The 26,235-nt window shown below is 45.0% G+C and overlaps 1 protein-coding gene across 3 annotated transcripts in view; it reads right to left on the reverse strand.

Moving 5' to 3' along the window:
- The window catches only part of calcr (calcitonin receptor), a 418,788-nt gene that overhangs the window by 315,616 nt on the left and 76,937 nt on the right, over nucleotides 1-26,235 (reverse strand). The window contains exon 2 of one of the 3 annotated variants that reach the window (XM_078538748.1): nucleotides 14,401-14,465. The exons of the other annotated variants lie outside the window; for them this stretch is intronic. The gene's annotated coding sequence lies outside the window, so the exon portion shown is untranslated. The remainder of the gene's footprint in view (nucleotides 1-14,400; nucleotides 14,466-26,235) is intronic. 3 annotated transcript variants of the gene reach the window in all.

Genomic DNA, 26,235 nt, shown 5'->3' on the forward strand with positions numbered 1-26,235 from the left:
ATTTTTTTGGATGGTGGGATTTCCCACCCAACCACCCAAAGAGTTGGGAGGGAACAAATCCCAGCCAACCACTGCAGCCCCATAGCCATTTTACACTCCAAGGAGCATTAAATGGCTGCCGATGGGACTTGCATCCCTCACTCGGGCAGAAGCCCTGCCTCAGAGAGCTATCGGCCAATCTGATTTGCTGGTAGCTCTGTAGCCATGGGGACTACAAACAGTACCCAGATTCTAAGTCCTGGAGTCCAGAATCAAGTATGTGCAGGGTCTGACAGTGGGGAGAGTAGGTGAGGCCTGGTGGGATGAGCGGTTGGCGGGGTGGGGGGGATGGGGCGGGTTGGGGGGGGGGGGGGGGGGGGGGGTGACGAGGAGGGTAGGAGTCTTGATGGAGAAGCCCGGGGGGAGATCACCCACGGGCGGCAGACATTTTCTGTGACTTCCCACGGGAAAGGAGGCCCTTGAGGGAGGCAACCCCCCTCCACCCCTCCCGCTTTCCCACCCAAGGCAGGGTGACCTCCTGGGTTTCTCCCCTGCCCCTGAACTCCTCCAGCCAGTCTCAGAATTGAGGCTGGGTGGGAAGTGGCCCTTAAGGTTCTTCTTGCAAAATGTACTGTAATCATACGTGAACATTACAAAACATTTCAAAATGGCCATCACAGAAAGTGCAATGATAATCAAATTATCTGCATAAATCATGTTGCACTCTGGGGTGCTTCAATACAACAAAAGGGACATTATGAATATTTAAAAATGTTCCTTAAGTGGCCAATAAATGCTGAGCATACCTGTTCTCAGAGTCCCCCTTAGTAGGCAGGATTGTCAGGAGAAGCCAAGCCCTCGCCCCTTTGACAGCACTGGCTGTTGTATTTTGGTAAGTCTTCATTCACAAACACAGTGCAAAGCTTTTGGACAATTAAATAGCTTTCCAGTTTGTTAGTGAATGAGTGTGAGTGAGGTAGGTGAGTGTTGGGGGGTGGGGTAGGGTACTAGCTGAGTGGGATGGCAGGGTGAGTGGAGTGGCAGGCTGCTAGGGTGGCAGGGTAGGTAGGGTGGGTAAGATGGTAGGTGGAAGGATGGCAGGATGGTTGGGTGGGTGGGGAGGGAGGGTGAGTAGGATGGCAGGCTGCTAGGGTGCCAGCTGGATAGAGTGGTAGATGGCAGGGTGAATAATGTGGTGGAGTCAGATGAGATTGGTTTGTGGAGAGTCAGAGCGGAGTTGGAGGGCCATGGGGTCTGTCGGAGGATCAGGGGTCTGTCCAAAGGTCGAGGGCGCTGTCGGAGGGTTGACAAGGCTGTCGGAAGGTGGGGAGAGCAATCGGAGGGTCGGGGGCTGTCGGAGTCAGGGGGCCATAGAAGGGTCGGGGGGTTGTCGGAGGGTTGGTGGGGGGGCGTTGTCAGAGAGTCGGGGGAGTGTTGGAGGGTCGAGGGATGTCGGCAGGTCGGGGAGTGTTGGACGGTCGGGAAGGAGTCGGAGGGTCAGGGAATTTGAAGGATCAGGTGGGGAAGCCAGGAGGGTCAGTTTTACAGTTATCCAGGATTTAGACATAGTTTTTCCCTGTCTAACATTTCCTGAGAAATTATCCAGGTAACTGTGCCGAATCCCTTTGAAGTCTCGGACTCTAAATTAGAGATAGGGGCTTTTTTAGAGAGTTTCGGATGCAGGGGAATTGCCTATTGGAAGTTGAAACTTCCCAGGCAATTCCTGTGTTGGGACTTCTGACTAGTCCCCAGTGCATCTTCTGAGGTACCTCTGGGGCACAACTATCCAGAGGCAGAAGAGCTGGGTCACTATGATCTAGAATGCACTGCCTGAAATTATAGTGGAAGCAGATTCAATAATAACTTTCAAAAGGTAATTGGATAAATCCTGAAAAGGAAAACTTTGTTGGGCTCTGAGGAAAAGAGCAAGGAAGTGGGACTAAAACAGTAAATGCTGGAAAAACTCAGCAGGTCTGACAGCATCTGTGGAGAGAAAAACAGGGTTAACGTTTCGAGTCCGTATGACTCTTCTTCAGATGGACTCGAAACGTTAACTTTGTCTTTCTCTCCGCAGATGCTGTCAGACCTGCTGAGTTGTTCCAGCATTTTCTGTTTTTGTTTCAGATTTCCAGCATTCATAATATTTTGCTTTTATTTTGCTTTTAAGGAAGTGGGACTAATTGGCTAGTTCTTTCAACGAGTTGGCACAAGCATGAGGGGGAAAATGGCCCCCTTTTTTGCTGTGTCATCCTATGATCCTATTGTATTAAATCCATGAGCTCCTTGCACTTGTTTTGGAATCGAGGGGGGAGGGGCAGAACATTGCTGTAAAGAAAAACTGGGCGTAATTTCTGCATTCCACAACGGCCCCTGATTGGTGGACTGTTTAGGCAGAAGACAGTGAGGCCCAATAGTACTTGATGTGGTCCGGCCACATACTGAACCAGAATTAATGCTGTTGATTTGAAGCGCTTGCATTGAAAGACACATCACTCAGAATTCCCCAGTACCGATGCTAAGTTTCTCTTTTTGCTTTAAGCATCCATTCAGAATGGGAGTAAAAGAAATTCCATCAGTGCAGGTGCTCTTTAATAGCCTTTAGAAAGATCCACCAGAATGAGGAACCAGGATTTTCCCTTCCTGCCAGTGGCGGGGTTTGTGTCAGGCTAGGCGGAGAATATGAGGGGAAGAAAGAAATCAGTTTCCTGATGGCGAGAAATGATGGCGGTCCCGGCTCTCACGGTGGGATAATGGCAGGAGCTGAAGATCGTCAGGAAGCAGATTATCATATCATTAATGGTATTCAAATCAGCATCAGACCAGAATGCTCCCACACATCACCCACCACCACCCCCCACCCCCCCGCCCCTCCCGCCCCCAACAACGGCCTGGCATACCCTCCAGTGCAAATTCACGCCAGTCCAATTCATGAACAAACTAACGTGGCATTCACATGGCGACACAACACTTATCTCAAAAGTCACGGCCTGGATCACCGGGGGACTACATAGAAGTAAGGTGCATGGTGACCGGGGGTTGGTGGAGGGTCGGCGGCGGGGGCGGGAGTGGGGCTGGAAAACAAAGTTGAGAGGGGGACATTGGAAGACACACGAGGAGCAGGAAAGAAACCAGAGAGCCTTGAATAGGGCGGGGTCAGGGGAGGGTGGAAACCAGGGACCTTTAAGGGAGGGGTGAGGCAGTGGGGGAAAGAAACTAGGGAGTCTTTTGGGGCATGGAAACCAGGGAGCCTTGAAAGTGGGGGGTGGTGCAAGAAATCAGGGAGTCTTGAAGGGCAGGGGAGGAAATGTTCAGAGGGAGGGGCCTGTGCTGTCAATGCTGGAATCTTGGGGGCAAACTGGTGGTGGGAGGGCACTGTAACTCTGTGAGAGGGCAGAGGGATGCGGTAGGGTGAGAGGGTGAGAGTCTGTCTGCAATGGGTGTAGGTCTTATCTGGATTGTAGGAGGGGGAATGAGAAGTTTAACACAGATCTTGAGACTGGGCAGGATCAGAGTGGGCATGGAGACTGTGACAGGTGTGGGCTCATTGGGGAGGGAAGACATTTGAAGAGTGATGATGAGGAGTTCTCAGGTGATGTGGGGAGATTCAAGGGTGACAGATGTGAGAGTGAAGGTAACGCCGGGAGGGCAGTGGGGGGCGGAAACGATGGTGATCGTAGGGGAGAGGAGGTGGGTTACAAGAGGAGAATAGAAGGTGTTGGAGACAGTTTGGAATGTGACGTGCACCATCCTCATGTGAAGGCAGATCAGGGTATCGACACCCTCAATGTCCAACAGAAAAAATGTAGGTGGGAGGAGGGTCATCAAATGGGTGGAGCTGAAGGTCAGCTCAACTGGACAACTGAAGGAGAACCCTGATAATCTATCCTGACAAGGCAAAGGTCTCTCTATAGACTCCAAAGGACAGTGGAGGGAAAGGGAATAGTGTAACTGGGAGGCTTCTTGCACATGGCTCACAAGAGTCTTGGCAAAGAGTGATGTCCACATGTGCAGTCATGACTCAGGGAGACATACGCCCAGCTTTAGCCCCCCTGGAAGGCCTGGGGCAGGGCTGGCGGGGGGGGGGGGGGGGGGGGGGGCACGGAGGGGGGAGTACGCACAGGCAATAACACAAACAGCAGCAAGAAAAACCCAGGGGACCTCCGCAAAGTGGAATGCATATATTTACCAAAGTACAATAACTACTTACAACGATTATACACCCGTGCCATCAGTGTGACCTTAATACTTCTTCATTTTTCTTACCCTATCACTACATCTAGGTGCTTCCCCGACACCCACAGCAGAGGTAGAGGCAGCATGTTGACTACTATGTCCTCTTGTCTCGGATAACTTTGGCGGGCGTCCTCTGGAGGGCCCTGGCCTTCTTTGGGTCTCCTGCTCTGGGGCAGGTGCATCCTCAGCAGTCTCGGAGGCTGAAGATGATGGGGTCACAAGCAGAAGGAACTCAAAACACATGGACCCCCTTGGAGAGTCCTGGGTGGAAGCCCTAGGGATGTCAGCTGCGTGTGCTATGTGAATGATGCACTGCTGTTAGCCCCAAGGCCACTTTGGCAGCCCCCTCCAGACCCACGAGCTCCAGCAGATAGAAGGACAAGGGCAGCAGAGACATGGTATCAGCAGCATCTGCAAGTTGCTCTCCAGTGGGAGTCCCTCCGACTTCCTGCTCCCACGCTTGGAGGTAGGCCTGGAGCAGAAAGCCCCAGTGAAGGAGTGCATCTGTGTTATGAGCAGAAGGCAGCCACACCAGGAATGTGTCCCAATTCCAATAGAACAACAAATCTACGCCAAGATATTCTTGCTTCATGAAGATTTTCCAAGGGATAAAAGACAATTAGCCTATTTTGTGTACTTGTGTTGTTCGAACAAGCAAAACTGCTCTTTGGCCCTAAAGTTTACATCAGGCCAGGAAGCGAGTGAGGGTGAGGATTTTCAGACTGGAAATCCAAATGAAATTAACCGCAGGAAGACTTTTAAATATTTTCAACACATGTTTTCTGCCTAACTATCAGCCAGATTTCCTGTTGGGCAGGAAAGCAGCTGGGGAGGAGGTGTCAGGTAAATATAGCATTGCAAGAGATAGAATTGAACATCGATGTGTGAGGGGAAGGGGGCGGAACAGTTTGGCCATTGCATGGGTAGGGTGAAAATTGTCACTAGTTGGGGTAGGGATGGAGGTCAGACATTGTGATGGGGGCTGGTGGTGGGATGAATCAGTCATCACAGGGGTCAATCAGGCATTTGGGGAGCTGCAGATCGTGTGAGGTGGGGTCAGCCAATCACAGGGGTAAACTTGTTGGGCCTGAGGGAAACACGCCTGCTCCTCCTGACCCACAAACAGTGCAGCAAAGGCATTTACCTTATGAATCCTGCCCACCTTGCCACCTCTTTTTACTTGTCAGGATTCATTCGTGAGACCCAGAATTCTATAAAAATCCTATTAAAAGTCCATTCAAATGAAAATTCAATTAAAAATGGAGGCTGACAGCCTCCTTAAAAGTTTTTAGTGACCAACTCACCTGAGGCCACAATGACACCTGTCCCCATAATCTGCCTCCATTCAAACAGGAATGGGTTTGAGACAGGTTGAGGTCAGGTTGGAGAATTTAAAAAAATTTACCTTCCCACCTCTCCCCAATCCATTCATCCATTGGGAGTTAAAATTGCCCTCTTTGTTTCAAATGCCCAACTGCTATTCGAAGCTGTGTCTGCCAGGTATTTGTCGTTGTCAGCACGTTCAAAGGATAAAATACTTGAGCAGTTTGTATTCCAGATAGCCATCTCTAACCGACCAAACAAAAACCTAATGCATTACGAAAACAACTAATAAAAATCTCCTGTATTTCAACAATAAACTGTGGAACCAAAGTAGCTTTATTATCTGTGATAGCCATGATTAGTCCTCTCTGCAGCTGCAGATAGCTCCTTCAACTACTCCTAATATATACAGATATGATTCTTAAACTACAATTGTTTGCCAATCCCTTAATAGATAAGTTATTTCCTTTGTTAAAAGAGTAGACACTGGAATTTCACATGAAGGTGTCAACATTTTTGTTACAAATATTGCAAGACATAGTTTCAACTGACAGAAATCTGTATTTTTGGAGATCCTGACTTGAATCCAGTATGAGATTAGGCAGATTACCAGAAACAGACAGATTTCCACAGTGGCAAGGAAGTAATACATGGATATCTACACATTAATAGATACTCCAAATGAAGAGTAGTTCTGCTGTAGCTGCTAAGATTATTAGTGCCACTTTGATTTTTTTTTAAATAAAAAAATAATAAAAATAACCTGTAAAATATTGATATTATTCTGAACTCTAGATTTAATAAAAACAACTCTACACGATTCATTAGAACTGGAAAGTCTTTTTTTATATAAAAAGATCAAAACATATTGCTATAACCCAATAGAAGAACATCGGCCTAGAAATTACTGTTCTGATATTAGCAGGTGAATTTTAACAGATTGAGATGGCATTCATTTTTCTACTTTTTACTTATTTTCATTGGTTCTAAAGGAGGTAAATTTATATTTTGAGTTATTATACATGTATATATATATATATATATATATAGGTTCACAAATACTCTATGAAGTCATTGTAAGTTTATGCATTCATTCTTAGACATATATTTGGGTGCACAATCACACACGTTTTATGAGACTATATTAAGAGACATTAACTATTTAAAACAAATGACTAGTTCACTGATGGGTAAGGAACTGTCACGTAACATGTAAATTAATAGCTAATACTGACCACAGTAATTAAGTCAAGATTAGAGTTTTCATATTTGGTACCCTTTAGATTAGCTTCAACCTCTTAAATGCTAGTGGATTTTAAGTGATAAATGCAATTTCATTAATTAGCTCTTGTGAGGTAGACTTGGCAGGTTTAGTTATTTATCTGTAATCCCACAGGACATCACAGATACACAATCTGTCTTGACTGATTTTGGCTGTAGAACGGTCTATTTAATGTGAAAGGACTGAGGCCAATTTTAATTTTGACCACCTGGAATAAATGAGGCAACATCAGCCTGAAAATGGACCACATACTGCCCTGTTGATGCTGATGCTCCAGTTGTGGCCATCCTCATCGAGTCTTTCAGATAGGCAGCAAGGGCTGACTTTAATATGCAAGATGGGGCCCTATGCATACATACCCGTGAATGCCTATCTTATATCTAATATTAAAATTAGCCTCTCTGAATCCAACTGTATGGTAAAACATGCCAGATACCATTCAAACACTCAGTTGTTACCTCTGGAGTCCCTGAAACAGCTATCATTGCCCCCCTATTTCTCACTCACATGCCACCCCTCAGTGACATAAACCAAAAGTACATCAGGTTCCACATGACAGCACTCAATTCTAACTAATGAACCACAACCTATTTTAACCCCTGCATTGCTTTTTGCTTGTCACACTGCTTCTCCAACATCCAATATTATAAGCAGAAATTTGCTTCAATTAAATAATTTCCTGGATTGTGCAGTCAGCAGTGAGGTAACGGCAAAGAAAGCTACCCAAAAAGATCAACGAATCTTTGTGGCAAGGACCATCTCTCTCCCAACAGCAGTTTAAATCTGGTGCCAAGTCAAGGGGATTTCCAAGCATCCAACAGCAGTGATGTCACAAGCAGGTAAGCAGCCAACCAATCACACTGAAGTATTTTCATAGAAAACAAACCAGGAAGTTAAAAGCACTTACTCTCTTTACTTTCAATTTTCAATTTCAGAGAGTAAAATAAGTGATTTTTAGTTGGAACATGATAGAAGGCAAAATAAAGGCAAACAAACCTTAAAATAAAATATGTGGATTTTTATTATCATAATTTCAGAATTTGAAAGACCATAAATCAAAAAAGAGTTTTTCAGGGCCTGTGAGGGTGATTATCAGTAACTATGAAGTTGGTACAAGGTTAAAAGCTCAATGACGCCTCATTCAACACGGAATAATTTTTTTCAAGGGCTTTGACAGCGATATGAACAGAGTAAGAGTGCAAGTTCTTGTCAATACATTGATTGCTTCTAAGGGGTGCCTCAATAACGCACCCTCTGGAGGAGTATAAAATCATTGACACTAGCTTCTATGGGCAGGATTTTACCATCAGCGAGCGGGGAATTTAAAACCAAGAAATAAAGGTTTAAAACTGCAGAAAAAAATGTCCACACATCAGATTCATTCACATGAAAGTATAGATGATGAAAATTCTGTGCATTTTTATATTTTTTAATTAATAGCGGAACCCTCATCCCACCCTTGAATGAGGTTTCATCAAAAATGCAAGTCCGCCTTGCAGATTTGCCTTCCTGCCAACCATAACGTTGGATGGGCAGCGAAAAATTGCCATCACTTGCAACTTTAATGGCCTTAAAAGGCCTCCTAATTGTCGGTGGGCGTGCTGCCGACTCTCATGCACGCCCGTCGACCGAAATATCACGCGCCATTTCATGCTCGAACGTGTCGGGCGCGTGCCCGCATGCCGAGTGAAAAATTCTACCCCGTGATTCTATGGCTTGTTTACACTAATATAAGATTTAATTTCAGGTGCTATTTATTTTCAACCAATAATATAGCTTTTCTTCAGAAATATTTCGGAGTGTTACTGAGTTATGTGTCCTAGATTAAGGACAAAAAACAACATGTGGATGTTCTGAAAACAGTTTTACAAAGTGACCTATAGTTTTTACCCAATGACTCGGTTTTGATTTAGGTATTGATCATTCTCTTACTGTGCTGAATTGGAAAGGGTGAAGGATGACTAGTCTCACAATACACCTGCCAGAACATTCACTTAAATGATGTGAAAAGATAGCAGCATCATGCTACTTTAATTTGCCTTCAGATGTCTGTGGGGCAGCGTTCTAAACAACTGACTATAAAAACTAACCTTGAGTTACTTCAAAATTCCAAATGGTCTTTTCCCAACCTTAATTGTTCTTCTGCACTTTTACAAAATACTACAAAGATAGAAATTCTGTTCTTTTTGCAGGAGAATTTAGAAGCAGTTTACAATCTAATTTACCAAAGTGTTTTTCAGAATTGTGTTAAAACACTGCTATTTTGCTGAATATCTTATCTACTAGGTATAACTGCAACATTCAGCATAACATGTTTTTCTATTCCTGAAAAAAGAGACAGGTCTAAGCTTTTCATCTTGAACTCATCAGGACACTTGCAAGAATATCAATATAAGGGGAGAAACAATAATTTATACTGTATGTGAAGAGAGTGCTGTTTGGTTGGCAAGTGGCATTGCCATGGAGATTACACGACTGATGGTGGCTGACAGTTAACTGCCAAGCATCATTTGAAATTTAAACCAGGCAACTTGACCCTGATTGGTCAAGGCATTGCCCTGAGGAATGGGTCAGCGAATGGCAGTCACTTATTTTGCTTACCTGAAACAGGCACAATGTGTGTACAAGTTCTTTCTGTCTGCAAGGAACAGGGCCCTGTGTATTAATATATGTAGCTTCCAGCACACGCAGCTGCAACAGCCTAACTGTCAACCTCCCTGTATTTCTAAACTAGAGGTTCAGCCTTAAAGAATGAAACTGTATACATGACAGAAAATAACATTGGACGGAATTTTACAGCCCGGTCACAGTGGGCGTGGGGCTGTAAAGTACGGCAAGCCGTTTAAAAATCCATTGATTTTAGCAGGATGGGAAAATCTCACTGGGGGAGGAGTCGTAAAATTCCACCCAGTGTGTCTGAATAAACCAATAAAGCAATAAATTTACAAGTCTCTGAATCATATTGGCACTTTGCTAATGGTGATCTTGGCTGGAGGCTGCTGTACATTGTCAGAATGCTGGTTAGGGTGTGCTACATTTGAATTACGTCTTAGGCCATGTTCTGCTTGCAATAGGATTATTCTGTGTTTCTGGTTGTGATATTGTTATGATTCGGCATCTGTTTTATTGCACTGTTGTGCCATTTGACACTTGATACAATCTTGGTTCTGGGCATATGCTGATGATTTCTGCTGGATTCCATGTGCCATCAATTGGATGTCATATTCGAACTTTTGTCCAATGTTCAGTGTGGGTAATTCATTACCCACATGTCTGCCATGGGCATCTGTCATCTTCCCCTGTTTTTCGATTTATGCATCTTGTACTCCTGGGAGTATCGACAAGTGATGATTGGAGGGGGTTGTCTACACTTGCCTGCCAAATAGTAATTCTGCAGGTGAGGGAACAGTAGTACTGAGCGGTGCCACTTGAAGATGCAATATGCCCACATGTCGATTGTGTCATGGTTGTCAGCATTTCATGATCAAGCATTGAACAATATGCTCCACATTCCATTGGATCTGGAGTAATATGTTGATGAAGCGGTATGGTTGACTCCCCATTTCTCACATTAGATCGGAGACTAGAATGCTGGTGCACATTGATGAGGGCACTTCACATTCGCTTGAGGTGCAGGCAAAGGTAGATAGTGCCCAGGACGCCGGCAGTCAGGGAACTGCTGGGAACCAGGACGATGCTGAATCGAAAGCGGATGATGAGCCTTTGAAGTCACCCATTAAGCGGCAAATGCTGGATGTCCAGCGGGAGGATCTGATGGAGATCCACGAGTGTCTGCGTGCCATGGTCTCCATTGTTGGGGAGTCCATGCGGAGCATGAGCACTGCTGAGCATACTGCCTCCTCCATTGAGAAAGTGGCGAGTCTCATGGAGAGGCAGCTCCAGGGACAGAATCAGGGGTTCCTGGGGTTGCGCTCAGACCTGCACAAAGACAATGACCTCAGGTGGTCAGTGCCAGTGTGGGAAATGGATGAAGCACTCAGTATCCCAGCTCGGTATCCATCCACCAATGGTGAGCAGGGAGATCCAGAGCGACCTCACGTTGGCGCATGAGCTGCTTGTCATCTCTGCGGGCTCCTCTCAGGGTGCTTTGGATGACGGCAGCAGCTGCTTCGCCCCTCTGCCAGTTACCGTCACATCTGACGAGGCTGTGATGACTGGGGAGATGCCAGCCATGGCACTAGCTGCTCCCTCCCAGGCAGGGCCAGCACAAGCTCTACTGGTCAGAGGATGACCGCCAAGGCCATCAAGGCCAACAAGACAGCAGAGTCAGCAGGCTGTCTCCAATGCCAGTGCCAGCGAGAGTGGGACTGGGTGGGGGGGGCATCAAGACACAGCACTCGCAAAGTTGAATGTACCATGAGCAGAAGAGGGACTGTGCACGGGTGATTTTCTGTTAATTTATGTTTGCTTTATACGTCAGCTGGTGTGGACATTAACACCAGTAATGGTAATGTCATTATGCTTTCAATGTGACAATAACATTAAATTTACTTTGGTTCTGATGGCCTGAATATGCTTCACATTTTTTCTTTTTAGTGCAGGGTATGCCTGTATGTAATGCTGGACATGAGTGGCTCTATACTTTATTGCACAGGCATTGAGTGGACTTTGGGTGCAAATGAAAGGATCATTTCAGACATCCAGGATGGAGGCGACAGCCCTGGGGTGAGGTGGAAGCAGATCTTTGGCGGCCTAGCTGAAGGAGCAATGGATCAAGGCATCCCTCATGTTCCTCCCTCCCTGGAGGTTACCGAGGTCTGCCTCCACGCCCTCAGCATTCTCCTCACTGTGCTCCTCTTCTGACTCACTACTGGATTCATCCTCTGTGGTCAGTGCAGCTGTGTCAAGATCCCCCTTGCCTGTGCCAGATTGTGCAGAGTGCAGTATGCAGCCAGTATCAGTGACATCCATTCTGGGGGGGTATTGTAGCACTCCCCCTGAACAGTCCAGGCATTGGAAGTGCATCTTGAGAAGACTCATGGTCCTCTCTACCACCACCCTTATGCAGGCATGATTCCTGTTGTAATGCTACTCTGCCTCTGTTCTTGGGTGGTGGAGAGGCATCATGAACCACCTTTTCTACACCTTGTCACCCAGCAGCCATTCATCCAGCCGGGCTGGAGCACTGAAGAGCCTCGGCACCTGGGAATGTCTCAGGATGTAAGCATCATGGGAGCTGTCAGGGTACCTTGCAAACACTTAGAGAATCTGCATCTTGTGGTCACATACTATCTGCAGGTTCATGGAGTGGTATCCCTTCCTGTTGATGAAGGCACCCGGCTGACCCGCTGGAGCCTTGATGGCCACATGTGTGCAGTCGATGGCACCTTAGACGTGTGGGAACCCAGCAATCGCTGCAAAGCTCACTCAGCCTTGCTAGCCTCGTCCATACAGTAAAGGATAAAGGTCAGTGCCCATCTGAACAGGGCGTCTGTCACCAGCTTGACACAACTGTGGACAGCTGATTGGGTGACTCCATACAGATCCCATTGACCACTGGAAAGAGCCGGAGGAATAGAAGTTGAGGGCCACTGTGGCCTTCAGAGCCACTGGCATGAGGTGTCCACCCACACAGTCGGAGCTGATCTCAGGGCCAATCATTTGACAAATGTAGGGCACAGTCTCCCTTGAGAGGCAGACCCTCCTTCAGCATTGCACCACAGACATATTGAGGTAGCTGCATTACCGCCTGTAAACCCTGGCACCAGCCCTTCTGCGGCCCCTTCCACCTTGGACTTCCTGCTGGCCCTCCGCCCCTTGTGCCTGCGCCTCTCCCCCCACAGTCCCTCACCTGGAAGCTGCATTGGGTCACCAGGCCTCCTCTCCCTTCTGCCCCTCACTTCCTCCTCAGAGGAGGTGCCATCAGCGGAGACCACAATCCCCATTACCAGGGTTACAGAAGACTGTCTGATACCTGGAAGGGTCCACACGGCCTGAACACTCTGGGGGCCTTGGAGACACCAAGGAGACCTGAAATGAAGCCTGGAAATGTTAACAGTGAAGCTCCGAACAGAGATGAAGCTGCCATATACCAAAAAGTCACCAGCAGCAAACTATCTACCAAACTCCTCACTGGCAATGCTGCTGACCCTTTTTACCCCACCTGTGGATGAGGTTTTTGAAATTGTTGGCTGGCCACCTGCCCGTTTTGCCCGTGCAACAAGTGCGAAATCACACCAGCAATGAAAAATCAGCATCAATTGACTTTATAATGGCCTTAAGTGGCTTCTCAATTAATGGCAGGCGCAGCTCCAGTACCTGTGCGCACCCGCCGACCAAAATAATGTCGGGATGCTCACCCGATCTCATAGTGCACTATTTTACGCTCGAATGTGTTGGGCACTCACCCTCACACCGAGCAAAAAATTCTGCCCAGTGTGTCTGCAATGGTTGCACTAGATTTGTCGTGCAATTGACGGATAAAGGGAAATCTGGAAAAGTAATCCATTACAAACAAGAAGTCATCTGCATGGAAGCTAAAGAGGTCAGTTGTGAGTCTAGTCTTTCTTAGTGATGCTCATGATAGAAGTACACCTATCTGTGAGGTGCTGGACTTTTCGGACCATGCCATCTCTCTCCTGTAAAGGAAGTATCATTTTTTTCCTGAATATTACTGTGGGATACTGAAGCAGGCTTATGGGGACTGTGTGAATATATGTTTTATGTGTGTCTGTGTCTAGCTTTATTAAACTGCAGACAGTCAGACTGCAAGGCTGGAATCATCAAAAGGGGTTAGGTGTAAAACAGACATTTGAAATGGAGATGGTAAGCTAGGATGAAGTCTCAGCCAATACCGTGTGAATGGAATTTGCATTTTTAGATAAGTTGAAAGGTTGTTTGATTTTCAAAGAGACGTGATAAGATGTTTACAACTGGCAAGATAAGTAAGGCAACTTTATTAAGTTTATTTTTCCCAAAAGTGCTGACCATAAAAACAAAATGAAAGATTTTTATATTATTGGAAAAGTAACTTCCAAAGAAAGGTTGAAACAATGGGATTTACAGATCAAACGGAGGAAATATATTTAAAGAGAGATGAAAAGTTGTGTGGGGTGTGGCTGTATGAAATCTTGAAAGGTGCACTGTGTGAAACAGGCTTGTGGAAAAAACCTCTAGCCAGCCTGGAGAAGTTTGCTGTTCCAGTAACCAGGGTTATGTTAAAATCCTTTGGAGTTCCATTGTCGAGTGAGAGGGAGAGAGAACCAGTGAAATACCTCCCTTACAGCAACTATGGATGCTTGTGGTAATATTGCTGGATGTTTCATATATTAAGAATCTATCTGGCTTGAAGTTGGTGAATCTTAAGGCTATGAGTGCAAGAAGAACATTGAACTTAGGAGTTGGTGTTGAGAGGTTTTAAAGTGGTTAGACTGCAAATACGGCTTTAACAATTGCTAAGACTTTTTTGGGAGTAGAAGATATAATCCTGATTGGTTTACAAAAAGTAACTAAGGCTCAGTTAACAGAAATGATGGATAAATTGCAGTTAGGATTAACTGCATGGGCAAAGAAAGCAGACATAATTGAATTAATAGCACAGCATTTAAAGTTGGAAGGGATACCTGAAACTAGTGAGTCACATCTGGAGGTAGTGAGGCTTCAGTTGCAAATGAAAAATCTTGAGAATCTAGAGGTTAAATTAAAAAGCAAAAGGTAATAATCTTTGCACATCAATCTTTGAGCGGTGCATTAAACTCTCTAATCTTATTTACCCCACGTTAATTTGCTCGTGGTTCAGGCTCAAAGATTAATGTGGGAGAAATCGGTTTTGATTCATGGGCCACCAGTACCAGTATTGAGAAAAGTGGGAGCTGGACCATTGGGATAGTCTTCACCTGAACCATGCTGGACCAGTGTCCTGGCAAGTCATATAACTTGTGTGGGAGAGAAGGTTTTAAACTAAATAGAGGGGGCAAGGGATCAAGTGAGGGAAGATGTGATAAATTAAATAGAGAGGACAAGGCAAAAAGAGAAAAGTAGTAATAAGGAAATTAATAATCTGAGTGTGGGAGGAGGGGAAAGAGCATACAAACTTAAGAGTCCACCATCAGGTAAGGCTAGAAGTTGCAAAAAGAATAAAAATACAGAATTATTTCTGAATGCACCTATTTCCACTGGCTGTGAAAGTAACCGCCACACTGAACTTCTATGTGAGTTGTTCCTTTCAGGGCTCTACTGGGGACCTCTGCAGGATCTCTCAGGCATCCACTCTCAAATGCATACATGAGGTAACAGTCGTTTTTGCCAAGGCCCACAATTACATCAACTTCAATAGAGACCAAGCAAGTCAGGACACCAGAACACTGGACTTTGCAGTGATTTCTGCATTCCCATAGGTGCAGGGTGTCATCGATTGCACTCATGCTATAAAAGTTTCCTGGCAACAGACACTCCAACACATAAACAGGAAACGCTACCACTCGCTCAATGTACAGCTCGTCTGTGACTGTAAGAAACTTATCATATAGGTTTGCACCAGATACCCAGGAAATGTCCATGGCTCATACATCTTCGAGGGACCACACAGTATCCAGGTTTGGCTCCTTGGTGACAAGGGGTACCCACAATGTACCTGGCTGATGACACCCATGCGGTGGCCACAGAATCCTGCAGAGAGAAGATACAACAAAGCTCATATTGTTACTCGAGCATTGGTGGAGCAGGCCGTAGGTGTCTTAAAGATGTGATTCCGATGCCTGGACAGATCTGGTGGAGCACTCCAGTACAGTCCCTAGAGTGTCTCATGGATCACCATGGCTTGCTGCGTGCTGCACAACCTGCCACTGCAAAGAGGGGAGGACTTGCCAAATGCTGACATGGAGGAATTGCACATCTCCTCCGATGAGGAGGATGTCAAAGGGAATGAGGGCGTTGTATTCGAGAAAGCCAAGGCTGCAGAGGAAGAAGCCACAGCATGGGTCAAATGAGGCAAGCATGCACGTAGGCCCTCATAGCCACCAGATTCCACGAGGAGGATGATGAGTTGCAGTGAGTACCCTCTTGAACAAGTGCCCTCCATCATGGGCCAACATGAACACCAGTGTTGCTATTCCTCTCATTTCAACCATGTACTTCAATGTGAGAGTGAATTGTTAGACATCAGGCCCACGTTGTCCTGATCCTTTGAAGGATAATGAAGCCTCGGGAGCATGTGCCCTTGCTGAGATGAGATGCTAACTGGATGAGGGAGACCCGGCATCAGACGTCAGGAGGTGCTGCCTCTTCAAGCGTATCTCCAGCATCCCAGTTGCAGTAGCAGCCTGCAAGAGTCAGGAGCTGTTCCATTATCCTCAGTGGGCTCGTAGCTGTATGCCTTCAATCCGATAAAGCTCCTCAGGGAGATCCATCTCCAGCGATGGGACAACGCATTCTGTGTAACCTCGATGGTGAAACTGATCGGGGAATATTGGGCCAAGGCAGCCCAGGACGTTCCACAGGTGTGTATCTATTTAGAGATGACTCAGTCCCCTGTGTTATCTTATTCTCTATCACATTAACACCCAGCGCTGTCAGTTAGGGATGCTGGCCCACTTTTATCCTCACCTTTATGCATGTGGACACCTGAAGATGACGATGTTCGACCACTTGTGTGCGAGACATTAAAACGCCTCCTCTTCAAGATAATCGTTGTGCTTTCATGGCCAGCCCTGGCCCTTGTGAACTCCAAAATGCTCAGAAACCGTGAAGCCCCCAAGGTGGTGAGTTGTTGCTAATAAAAAGATTACAGCTTCAGTACATTCTCGCTTCTATCCCATTGCTCCCTCAACATTGTCTAAAGTTACGAGGTGCACTTCCAGAGCATGCTCAAAGGGTCAGTTGACTGTCAAAAATCACCATTTGCAATTAGCAACACACATCTCAGTGAGCGTTTAGGTGATGGGGCGCACAGCGCTGCATCGCAACATTGTGACAAGAGCCTTGTGACCCTGTAAGACTAACTCTCATCTCTTCCTATCACAGACTTTCCGTTGTCCTTGTCCCACTCACTCCTTGTTCAAAACCTATTACATTTCTAACTTTTTCCAGTTCTGATGAAAGATCATTGACGTGAAATGTTAACTCTGTTTCCCTCTCCACGGATGCTGCCTGACCTGCTGCGTACTTCCAGTGTTTCCTGTTTTTATTTCAGATTTCCAGCGTCCGTGTTCTGCTTTTTGATGAGTTTTCTTATTGCATCTGGGCCCTGAAGTCCTCATTTCTGTTCTGCTCAACAGATCTGGGAAAGTACCTTAACCTTCATAAACTGTCTCCTTGACACTTCCTGTCACAAGGATTTACTGCTGCATGTATGTCCACTATATACAAAAATTAAAATGAAAGGACTTGCATTTATATAACACTTTCACAACCTCATGACAACCCAAAGCACTTTACAGCCAATGAAATACTTTTGAAGCATAGTCACTGTTGTAATGTGGGAAAGGCCTGCAGCCAACTTGTACATGGCAAGCTCCCTCACACAACAATGTGATAGTGGCCAGATTCCCATCATCACATTCTCAAGAGCAATTAGGGATGGGCAATAAATACTAGCCTAGCCAGCGACGCTCACATCCCAAGAACAAATAAAAGAAAATCTACTTTTTAATGGCACTAGTTGAGGAATAAACATTGGCCAGGACAACTTGGTGAAAACCCCATCTACTTCCCCCAACTCAATTTCCTCTTCAAAATAGTGGTATAGAATCTACTACATCCACCCAAGACAGCAAACATGTCTCACATGAAAGACAAGACTTCCAACAGTACAGCACTCCCTCAGTATTGAACTGAAGTGTCAGCTTATCTCTGCAGTGGGACTTGGACCCACAATCTTCTAACATAGAGGTGAGAGCACTACTACTGAGTCACTGTTGATACTCAATAGAATAAAAGGCTGTTGAAAAGGTAATTGAAGTTGTGTAGGGCGTGTGCATATATTGCATGTGTGGAGAAAAAGCAAGATAGATTGCGAATGTAGAGGTGATGAATGTGTATAATGTGAGGTAAGGAAGGAGTCCCGAAAGGAGTTGATGGTAATGTATGTGGCACAATGTGGTGGAGGGGAGGACATTGTGCAGAATGGAGTGTTGAAACGAGTGTTGATAGGTGATCTTGACAGTCATGGAGAGAATGACAAGGGATACATATCCTTGCTGCTCGTGTGGCCCTGGGGATGTTCCAGCAGGTGCTGGGGACCTCCATGCTCTGACCTCATCCAAGAGGACCTCCAGGGAAACACGAGGAAACCAGGATATGACTACTGTATCCAAAGCTGGGAGTGCAAATTCACTTTAAGATTTGCATTTCCTTTTTAAATAGAACCCTGGAAACCCACCAGAAATTGTGTACATTAAGTGAGGTACTGCCCAGTCCCTGACGCAATCAGGTGGACAGCCCATTAACTGTATTGAAACATGGCCCAGGATTAAAAAACAGTCTGCCCCACATTGGCGACCTTTTGGAGGTTCCCACTTGTCTTGTGTCCCATCCCCCCAATTTGCACCCCAAGTTAAAATTGGGGCTTAAGAGTCTGATTTCTAATTGGTGAGCATAGGCAGCATTGGGGCATTTATTGTGTTTAAGTCCTAAAATATGCTTCAGCTTGACAATCCACTTTGTAAACAGTGCTGTTTTATTTCATGCAACAAGAATGAATCTCACCTTAGCAAAGGAAGTGTTTTCCCCAGACTTGTTATGCTTTGGAAATTTTTATACTTCTATTGTAGTTCTAAAAATATTGTTGAACTCATATACCTTTGAAACAGGAATGTTTTTCAAAGAACGGTATTGCATCATAGCTACATTGCCATGGACCTGACATCAATGGGCAATAATAATACTGCATTTCATGTCAATGAGTTTCAGAGCACATTACACACAGTTTTTTTTTAATGTTCAATGGCTGGTATTATGTTGGCAAATATTCTCTCCGTATGTGTGTGCATGGCTCAGTTCATAGCACCCTCGCCTTTGAATCAGAGGGTTGTGGGTTCATGTCCCACTCCTGGAAAACCAAGAACTGTGATTGTACTCAAAGAGTTGCAATCTGTGACTGCTGATAACTTGAAAGAGTATATTGCAATTTGTTACACTATCACAAGATCTTATTAACTCTGGTAACTGGTACAAAATGTATTTTCTACTAGTGTGAGAAATGGACAGAGCTTATGTTTCTTGTGAATCCTTCAACAACATGTTCACATCATGGATAGTATTGATTTTCAATTGTAAATGGATTGAGCCCATCTGATGAATGGGTGCTCACTTCATTATCCGGAATAATGGGATGGGAAATTGAGTTCTGTGGTTAATCATCAGGAACTGGCTGGTGCTGTGAAACAGAACTTTATTGATAATAAGCTTTGCTTCAAAGGTTAAACTAGACAAAGCTGCTATTCATGAGGGCTGATTTTCATTATTATCAAGTGGTGGTAGATACCGCATGCCTGATGTCCCCAGTGAGGAGACGTACATCCATTTTGCCAATTAGGCTTTACTTGTTGCAAGCAGTAACCAGCAGTAGCAGGCAACTGTCTGATTTGGAATGGGAGAGATGTTGAGGGCTCCTCTTTCACAGCAGTCTGCAGGAGTCCCATTAAAGATTATTGATTGGGCCACTTGTGACCCAATACCAATGCAGGGTGTGCACTCCATTAATTGGTCCCTGCAGGTTGCATCTGAATCCAATGTACAGCATTGATTTGCATACCTTAATAAAGTACCCACTTTAAACAGGAAGCAACTCCAACAGCCAATCCCAAGACACATTGAATTGTTGACTGGGTTAAGTCCAGAGATCGAATAGGGCAGTAAGTTCAGCACTAGTTTTCAAAACACTTCCAATTCCATTCCCACCAGCAGAAGTGAAAATTGGTTGTTAATATTGTTACAGACAGGAGGAGTATTAATTTAAACAACCCTGATTTCTCCTCTTACCATCCATCCGTAAACAGAAAAATGTTTTGATTTATTTCCCTGTTTATAAATGATGGTGTGTTCCCTAACCCCTCAGTTTTGGTGTGATCCAATTTTTTATTGATAACCCCACAGCAAACTTGAGATATGATGAACTCAGAGTGTTACTTTATTTGCACACACTCAAAATGCAGGAGGAGAGTCGCATTGTAGCCCTCTGTGCACTTATACAGTAAGAGAGGGATAGAGAAAGAAAGATTTATAGGGCAAAGGCCATAGAGAAAAGAATTATTGTTTTACGCGTGCCCAGAGTCGAGAATCAAAGTCCAATGGTGTAATCCTTCACAGAGGTTGGCAGACTGAAATGATACTGGATCATTCCAGTAGAGTTGACTTCCACAGTGAAATAGATACGTAGAGATGAATGAGTCTTTAGGTGATGGTACAGAAGGTCTAGTAGAAACAGTGTAGATGGGGCCGGGTATTCAGCTGCTGCTAGGTAGACGGAAAAATGGCAGACTGAGGTTCTTCTGTACCACAGGCAATATTACTGGTTCCACTAGCTAGGGGTTCCTGTCACATGACTTCTACCTCTCCACTCTGGTTTTGACAAAGGGTGTGCAAGCCTTTGTCTAGGACCCTGAGATTGTTAATGTTCCAAACATTAAATCTTAAAGGGAGGTTGTGGGGGTCTTTGTCCTAGCAGGTGAATTGGCTCCAGTTGGCCAGGCCTGGCTTATGAAATGTAGATGGCCTTTGTATAGTTCCCAATGAATTTGGTCTCTACAGCCCACAAGTGGTTCAGAGGATTAGAAAAGACAGCTCAGGTTTCGGCCTTTGACTATTCTCTAGTGACTCTTGGTGATAACACATGTTTGTAAATATTGGGTGAGGACAGAAAATGATCTTGATTATAAAGCCCCTATATTCAGATAGACTGTCAATGGCTGCTGTATAAGATCACACACATAAAGTGACCACTAAAAGCTAACCAAAGCCACCCCCGCAAAATTATCTTTGGAGTCCTCCAAGGATCTATCCTTGAACTTTCATGGATCTCATCTACATACTGCCTCTCGACAGTAAGTACAAGAACATACTCCCAATTTCTCCTCTCTACCACCCAGCTTGACAACGCCACTGTTCCTTTGTTGTCAGGCTGTTACTCAGCTGTGTACTGTGTGGGATGTGTCAGAACTTTCTCCAATTGAACATCGAGAATACCAAGGCCTTCAGCTTTGGCCGCTGCCACAAGCTCCATATTAGCGATTCCATCTCCCCCCCCTCCCCACTTGATCCCAAACTTAGCTCCTGTTCCTATATCCTCTTTATCGCAAAGACTGTATACTTTTACTCTCCCCAACATTGCCTATCTTTATTTCTGCCTCACCCATTTGCTGCCGAAACCCTCATCCAAGCCCATGTCTTTGTCACCCCCAGAGTCAACTATTCCAATGTTCCTATGGCCGACCTCCCATCCTCCATCTTCCATCCTCCATAAATCTTAGCTCAGTGTCAATTTTTGTCTGATTACACTCTTGTGAAGCACATTGGTATGTTTTTCTACATTAAATATGCTAAAATAATTGTGTGTTATCATGAACATATAAAAATCACTTCACCTTTGTACATCTAACACCCTGTCTCTTCTGCAATTGTAACCAGTATTATCTTACTTTCATAGTGCTAAACTGTAAGCAATATTTCCATAATATGATACTCTGTAAGACTGTGAAGTTGAAAGGTGACGATTTCAGATGCAACATTGATAAAGCACACAATAACAAGGTTCCATTTTCACTAATCTTCACTTAAACTTGAAATATTTAAATCTTTCATACTTTGTGAAAGGTCATTATCATTTTATTAATTCTATAAGGTAGTCACTTTATTTTCATCAAATATATATTACATCTCAGACTAAATTTGATTATGTGTTATTACTAAGAATTTAGAATAGTAACTTAATTAAATGTGACAGATTAATTTTTCTGCAGAGTGAAAGATTCTTGTCTTTACTTTGTTGCCAATTTAGTCCCACAAGGGTGACAGGAGCTACTGCTTCCAGTTATCGTTAACTGAGCCGGAAATGTAATCTCACAAGGGTAAAATCAAGGGTGAACAGGGAATGAATCCCCCATATCCATTTATATATGAAAAGGCCATCACTTTTGGCCCTGAAAAGTGCCAGATCTACCTCAGATTACCGTGGCAGGGCAAGGGATCTCAAAAATTTGAACAACAGGTGAAGCTAGCTATTTCATGCTGCTACCAGGCAGTAGCAACACAAGTGGTATTCACCATTAACAGGAAGCTGCTGTCAAGCCAAAAAGACGTTTTGCACACCACACAAATGGGTAATGTGGTATATGAATTTGAGTGCCAGTGTGATGCTAGGAATGTGATGTTATGTCCCAAAGACTGGCGGATCGTTTCAAACAACATCCCAGCCATTGTTCGCAACAGGAAAGGTACAGACTGTCCCCAACCAGTCTATGATTGCAGCGGTTCAAGAAGGCAGCTCACCGCCGCCTTCTCAAAGGCAACTAGGGATGGGCATTAAATGCTGGCCCAGCCAGCAAAGCCCATACCCTGTGAATGAATTAAAAAAACCTCAAAACACAGTGTCCAACATTAAATCTGGTTCCACGATTGGACATTTGCTAAATAATCCTCAGTGTGCTAAGAATTATGCTAACAACCAATTTAAGATTGTCAGTTGGGCTCGCAGTGTGATGTATTTGCGTGTAGTGGAAGCTACATATTTTAATACACAGGGCCCTGTTCTTTGCAGACAGAAAGAACATATGCACACATTGCGCCTGTTTCAGGTAAACAAAATAAGTGACAGTCATTCGCTGACTCATTCCTCAGGGCAATGTCTTCTTGACCAATCAGGGTCAAGGTGCCTGGTTTAAATTTCAAACAATGCTTGGCAGATAACTGTCAGTCACCATCAGTGGTGCATTTTCCATGGCAACGCCTCTACAAATCAGAGTCCACTTGCCAACCGGCAACAATCAGCACAGTTTTCATATACAGTATAAATTGTTGTCTTCCCCCTATATTGGTATTCTTGCAAAGTGTCCTGAAGAGTGCACGACAAAAAGCTTCCATATGTCATAGAGTCATAGAGGTCTACAGCACAGAAAAAGGCCCTTTGGCCCATCGTGTCTGCGCCGGTCAAACAAGTACCTAACTATTCTAATCCCATTTTCCAGCACTAGGCTCATAGCCTTGTATGCCTTGGCATCGCAAGTGCACATCCAAATACTTCTTAAATGTTATGGGGGTTTCTGCCTCTACCACCCTTTCAGGCAGTGAGTTCCAGATTCCCACCACCCTCTGAGTGAAAAATATCTTCCTCACATCCCTCTCAACTTCCTGCCCCTTACCTTAAATTTATGCCCCCTGGTTATTGATCATTTCACCAAGGGGAAAAGTTCCTTCCTGATTACCCTATCTATGCCCCTCATAATTTTATGCACCTCAATCATGTCCCCCCTCAATCTTTTCTGCCTCAGGGAAAATAACCCCAGTCTATCCAATCTCTCCTCATAACTAAAACTCTCCAGCCCAGGCAACATCCTGGTAAATCTCCTCTGCACTCTCTCTAGTGCAATCACATCCTTCCTATAATGCGGATTCCAGGACTGCATGCAATAGTCTAGCTGTGACCTAACTGTTTTATACTGTTCCAGCATAACCTCCCTGCTCTTATATTCTATGCCTCAGCTAATAAAGGCAAGTATCCCATATGCCTTCTTAACCACCTTATCTACCTGTATCGCTACCGTAAGGGACCAGTGGATATGCACACCAAGGCCCCTCTGATCCTCGGTACTTCCCAGGGTGCTACCATTCATCGTGTATTCCCGTGCCTTGTTTGTCCTGCCCAAGTGCATCACCTCACACTTATCTGGATTAAATCCCATTTGCCGCTGATCAGCCCATCTATATCCTCCTATAATCTAAGGCTATCCTCCTCACTATTTATCACCCCACCAATTTTTGTGTCATCCGTGAACTTACTGATCAACCCTCCTACATTCAAGTCTAAATCGTTCATGTATACCACAAACAGTAAGGGATCCAACACCGATCCCTGTGGAACCCCACTGGACATAGGCTTCCAGTCACAAAGACACCCCTCGACCATCACCCTCTGCTTCCAGCCACTCAGCCAATTACCTTCGTTACCAGTTTCCCATGTGGGACCTTATCCAAAGCCTTGCTGAAATCCAAGTTGACTACATAAAATGCATTGCCCTCATCTACACACCTGGTCACCTCTTTGAAAAATTCAATCAAATTGGTCAGACATGACATCCCCTTACCAAAACCATGCTGACTGTCCTTGATTAATCCCTGCCTCTCCAAGTGTAGATTAACTCTGTCCCTCAGAATTGCTTCCAATAGTTTCCCCATCACTGAGGTTAGACTGACTGGCCTGTAGTTCCCTGGTTTATCCCTTCCTCCCTTCTTGAATGACGGTACCACATTGGCTGTCCTCCAGTCATCTGGCACCTCTCCTGTGTCCAGAGAGGCATTGAAAATTATTCCCATTCCCCCACTATCTCCTCCCTTGCCTCACTCAGCAACCTGGGATACATTTCATCTGGGCCTGGAGACTTATCTACTTTTAAGCCGGCCAGACTGCTTAGAACTTCCTCCCTTTCCATGCTAATTTCTTTAACTATATCACAGTCCTTCTGCCTGATTTCCATACCCAAATCATACTCTCACTAGTGAACACTGACACAAAGTATTCATTTAGAACCCTACCTACGTCTTCCAGCTCCACACACAAATTACCATGAAGATCCGTAATGGGACCTACTCTTTCCCTAGTTTGCTTTTACTCTTAATGTACTTGTAAAATAACTTTGGATTTTCCTTTATTTTACCTGCCAATGTTTTATCTTGCCCCCTTTTTGCTCTCTTAATTTCCTTTTTTAAGTTCCCCCCTACACATTCTACACTCCTCTAGGGCTTCCGCTGTTTTGAGCCCTCGATATCTGCCATAAGCCTCCCTTTTACTCTTTATCCAATCTCCCTATTTCCTTCTTGAACGAGTCCCACTGCTCTGACACAGATTTACCTAAAAGTAGCTGCTCCCACTCCACTCTGGCCAAATCAAATCTGATCTTATTAAAATTGGCCTTCCCCCAATTTAGAACTCTGATTTCTGGCCCATCCTTGTCCTTTTCCATAACAACCTTGAATCTAACGGAGTTATGATCACTATCTCCAAAATGCTCCCCCACTGATACCTCTACCACGTGACCGGCTTCATTCCCTAAAATTAAGTCCAAGACCGCTCCCTCTCTTCTACATACTGGCTTAAAAAGCTCTCCTGGATGCATTTTAAGAATTCCACTCCCTTTAAACCTATCACACTATGACTAACCCAATTAATGTTAGGGGAGTTGAAATCCCCCACTATTACTACCCTATTATTTTTACACTTCTCTGAAATTTACCTACATATCTGCTCTTCTATTTCTCTCTGACTGTTTGGGGGCCTATAGTACACTCCCAGCAATGTGATTGCTCCTTTTTTGTTTTTAAGTTTTACATATATGGCTTAATTTGAGGAGCCTTCTAAGATGTCATCCCTCCTTACTGCTGTAATTGATTCCTTGATCAATATTGTGATACCCCCTCCTCTTTTACCTGCTTCCCTGTCTCGCCTGAAGCCCCTATATCCTGAAATATTGAGCTGCCAATCCTGCCCTTCTCTCAATCATGTCTCAGTGACAGCAATGACATCATACTTCTATGTGTTAATTTGTGCCCTCAACTCATCTGCCTTATTCGTCAGACTCCTTGCATTAAAACAAATACCATCCAACCTTGCCAAGCTCCCTTGTGCCTTAACTGGCCTATAATTTCTATGCCTTCCAGGCTCACTTGCTTTCTCTTCTAATTTTGGCTGTGCATCTCCCCCTGCTGAACCTCCTCTCAGGGTTCCAGCACCCTGCCAAATTAGTTTAAACCCTCCCCAACAGCACTAGCAAAACTCCCTGCAAGGATGTTGGTCCCATTCCAGTTCAAGTGCAACCCGTCCGCCTTGTATAGGTCCCACTGCCCCCAGAAACAGTCCCAACGTCCCAGAAATCTAAAGCCCTCCCTCCTGCACCATCTCTCCAGTCACACATTCATCTGGGCTAACCTCCTATTTCTATACTCACTAGCGCATGGCACCGGAAGTAATCCAGAGATTACTACCTTTGGGGTCCTGTTTTTTAATCTGCTTCCTAGCTCCCTAAATTCTGCTTGCAGGACCTTATCCCTCTTTCTACCTATGTTGTTGGTACCAATATGCACCACGACCTCTGTTTGCCCTCCCCCTTTAGAATGCCCTGCAGCCATTCAGTGACATCCTTGACCCTGGCACCAGGGAGGCAACACACCATCCTGGAGTCGTGTCTACGGCCCCAGAAATGCCTGTCTGTTCCCCTTGCCATTGAGTCTCCTAGCACTATTGCTCTTCCCCT

This window comes from Cetorhinus maximus, chromosome 3, assembly GCF_964194155.1.
Source record: "Cetorhinus maximus chromosome 3, sCetMax3.hap1.1, whole genome shotgun sequence".
NCBI lineage: Eukaryota > Metazoa > Chordata > Chondrichthyes > Lamniformes > Cetorhinidae > Cetorhinus > Cetorhinus maximus.